The following is a 4,380-nucleotide window of genomic DNA, read 5'->3' as shown; positions in this document are numbered from 1 at the left end:
ATGGGCAAGAAACCTGTGAAAAAATGCTCAAAGTGACTGCTCACCAGAGATCCAAATTAAAGCAACAATTAGGTATCACCCCACCACTTTCATCATGGCTGCCATCAGCAAATCAACAATTGACAAGTGCTGGGAGGATGTGGATAAATGGGAACCCCAGTACACCCCAGATGGGAATGCTAATTGGTACAGCCATAGATTCAGTTTGAAGTTTTTGTAAAATATTTAATATGGAACTGTCATTTAATTCAGTGATTCTACTCCTAGGAATATATCCTAAGAAACCTGAAACAATCACATAGATATATGTCCCCCTATGCTCAATCTATCATACAAAGGTCACAAAACAGACGCTCATACTTAAGGGCATCTGCTTCTGATGCCATCCAAAGTGTCAGCACTGCCTGGGCTGCAGTGTGGATAAGATGGACAAGAAACATATGAAAAGATGCTTTAAGTCACAGATCATCAGAGAGATGGAAATTAAAGCAACAATTACGTGTCACCTCATTCACCACTTCCACAACGGCTGCCATCAACAAATGAACAAAATTCAAGTGCTAGGGAGGATGTGGAAAAAAAGGAACCCTAGTACACTGCTGGTGGGAATGCAAAGTGGTGCAGCCATTATGAAAATCAGTATGGAGTTTCCTCAAAAAATTTAGTATGGAACTTCCAATTGATCCAGAGATTCCACTTCTAGGAATATACTGTAAGAAACCTAAAATAATAAGATAGAATATATACTCCCGTCTGTTGATAAGAGCACAATTTATAATAACAAAGATATGGAAACAGCCCAAGTGTCCATCAATCGATGAGTGGATTAAAATGCTTTGATATGCCGAAACCGGTGTGGCTCAGTGGATAGAGCGTCAGCTTTCAGACTGAAGGGTCCCAGGTTCAATTCTGGTCATGGGCATGTACCTGGGTTGCGGGCACATCCCCAGTGGGAGATGTGCAGGAGGCAGCTGATCAATGTTTCTCTCTCATAGATGATTCTAACTATCTCTCTCCCTTCCTCTCTGTAAATAATCAAGAAAATATATTAAAAAAATAAATAAATAAAATGCTTTGATACAGCTCTAGGCAGTTTGTTTAATTGGATAGAGCTTCATCCTGCATTCTTAAGGATCCCAGGTTTACTTCAGGATAAGGGTACATGCCCAAATTGCAGTCTTCATTCCCAGAAGGGAGTGCACTAGAGGCAGCCAATCAATGATTCTCTCTCATCATTGATGTTTCTCTCTCTCTCTTCCTTTCATTTCTTCTGTGAAATACTTAAAAAAAAAAACCTGTGGAAAATTTATACCATGGAATACTCTGCAGCAGTACAAAAGAAGAATTTTTACCTTTACAGACAGCAAAGGGGCACCTGGAAAGCATCCAACCAAGTGAACCACAGAGAGCGACAAGTATCACTTGATCTCACTCATATAGGAAATCGGAGGGGGGGGGGAAACAGCCTCAGGTAAGGATTAAAAACACACACATACACACACACACACACACACACAGTAACCCGAGCCTTGAGCTTTGTCTTCTGTTCTCTGAATATATTGGGAAAACGCTTGCTGTCTTCTGAGTGTGCTCTAAATTTGTGTTTATTAATCTGTGTTCAATCAGTTGAGTCTCTGGAAATGCTGTTACCCCTCCATGTAACTTTCTCCTGCTTCACATGAGTCAATTGCTTTTGCTGATGTTGAAAGAAATGTCCAAACTTGTGGAGAATTTTTCTAAGTTTATGTGACCCAAGCAGGTAACAGTTCCAGGAAGCAGAATAACAATAAATTGCTTGGGAGAATGGCAGTTTTGCAACGTTTTTATGCATGAGACTAAAGAAGACAAAAATGGGTTACATGACATTCACTGGTGATAAATTGGGGACAGGAGCTAAGGAGGAAAATCTCTGAGATTGGATAAAAAGTAAAAAACAAAAGACATAAACTTCTTTTTAAGTTTATCTGATAGGTAACTGTTAGTATTTAACACAACAATAATTGGGGTTCTGTGATCTTGTGTTCAGAGATTGTGCTTAGGACTGGCTCTGTGATCTTCTGTGTTCAGAGATTGTGCGTAAGACTCTGTGAAACAGAAATGTCCCTGAAAATCCGAAGGTCTGTTATCCCTGATGCAAAAAGACAACAGACAGGCTCAATAAGCTAAAATTTGGCCCTTGCAAAAAATTAAAAAACCACACACACAGACACACACACACAACAACAACAACGCTGACTGGGACATAAATACCCCTGTGGCTGTAATGAGGCGACCCGCAGAGAAGACCACCAGGGACTCAGATGAAAGATTTAGGAGCCTTTATTAAGCCGGCCAGTGAGTACAGTTGCAAAGGGTGAACTATAAGAATTACAGCATTTTTATTTACAAAAACCACAAAGTTACAAAAACCTTAGTTCCCGACACTGTATCGTATCAATACCTTCCTATCTATGTGTTTTAGGAACAGAGAGTACAGCATATTGAGAAGCGGCCATGAGACCCTATCTCAAGGCCTGGCCTGATGTCAGTACCCTCCTATCTATGTGTTTTAGGAACAAAGAGCACAGCATGCCCCATCTGGCTGAAGCACCAGATATGCAGTCCAGCACAATGACTACCTTTTACTTAGAAAATTTTAACTTCAAAGCATCCTATGTGGGCACTTTTAGCCTCTGAGTTTGCAAGATTGGCTATGCTATGTCAGGCTCCCCGAGCTTGCTAGGTTTACTGTGTGCCATCATTTTTGTCCATCCTGGGGAGTTAGAACCTGTGGGTTGAGGAGAAAATGCAAGGAGTGGTTTATTAACTCCGGGACACATTGCTGATGTCCCGCTGAACACAATGCCCTCAGTATTGATGGTGTGCCTTTATTTCGTCTCCTAGGAGTCACCCCTCAGGTCACTAAAGCCTTAGGTTCTAAATGTGGTGGAGGTATTTTTAAGGATAAGAAAAAGGACTTCATTTTCTTTGCTGTGGCCTTCCACAATTTATGAGAGAAGCACCTGCACCCAAGATTGTTGTCTCATCTAATTCCACAACACCTCTATTCAAACTGCTGAACAAGATATTTTCAAGGCTACATTCTTGCTATCCCTCTTCCTTGCTGTTGTCACACCTCAGAGATACTTGACACCAAGAACCTCTTGATCATAATCAATGACAATGACTGCTCCACAGAAGATAAACAAGCCTGGATTTCCTCACATCTGTGTACACACGGCTAATGTAGTCTTTCCTTCAAAATAAATTTCTGGGTGCAGCTTTATATGAAGTCCATTCCTTCTAATGGAATTAGGTGAGTGTTTCTGCAGTGAAGTAACTGAACAAAATGGCAAAGGCCATCATCTGAAAAGCCACCTTCACCAACAGTCAGAAAATGTTGTGTGTGGATAGTCAGTTAGGGTAGATGGTGAGGAAAAGCACAGTAAGGAACTCCTTTGTGGCCCAGTGTGCTGTGCACTGTGGTGACGAACTGTACTCAAAAGGACTCTGTTCCAACCCAGAGATGCATGGCGCAGACACAGGAGACTGGGAAGGAGGACTTGAGTCCAGAACATGACCTGGGCTGAAGAGCCATTGTCTAATTTAGCCAGTAGGCATACAGAGGACAGAATCACATCACCAGTAGGTACTAGCATGAATGATGTGAGCACTCGTCCAATGAGACAGGTTCATCCAGGACTCTAGGATCACTTGGGAATATCAGGTCTCCAAATTCATGTCCAATTGTATCTACTCCTGCAAGGTGAATGTCAGTGGCACGTAGGAATATCATTTGAAGGTCAAACTGAGGCAAGAAATTCATCTCAGTGGATGGGGTGACAGCATAACACCCAACGTGTGTGAAGGTACAGGGACCAGACCAAATTACCAAGGTCTCATGTGGGTCAAACTCTGTTCTGGGATCAAAGGGAAGCAGACAAACAGCAGCTCCCTCTGAAAGCAGGATCCCCTGGAAAAACCACTGCAGCTGAGAAATCACAGCATTGCCCTGAACAAGGTGAGGCCAAGGGTGTAAAGAGAATGGGAGGAAATGCATAACTGCAGCCATGGAAACCGGAGCTTCAGCTGAGACACCCAGGTCCTCAGACTGTACCAGCTCCAGTAAGGGCTGCACATCAGTGGTAGAAACTGTGCCCGACGCTAAAGAAAACAATGGGTTAAAATCCAGCTCTGGAATCTGACACTTTGTGGTGTAAAATTGGAGAGCTGACTTCATTTCTCAGATACTGAATATGTTGAGGAATTTGATGTGAGTTTCTACTTGTCCAGGTTGCTGTGAGAATTGAAAGAGTAACAGCCTGACCGCGCTGCTGGCGGCCTCGGGCACCGACTCCCCAGCCCACGGCGGCAGCCCCGGGCAGGCTGCCACCCGCCTGC

The sequence above is a fragment of the Myotis davidii genome, unplaced genomic scaffold, assembly GCF_000327345.1.
Source record: "Myotis davidii unplaced genomic scaffold, ASM32734v1 scaffold422, whole genome shotgun sequence".
NCBI lineage: Eukaryota > Metazoa > Chordata > Mammalia > Chiroptera > Vespertilionidae > Myotis > Myotis davidii.
The sequence above is the reverse complement of the archived record's forward strand: the minus strand, read 5'-3'. Positions refer to the sequence as shown.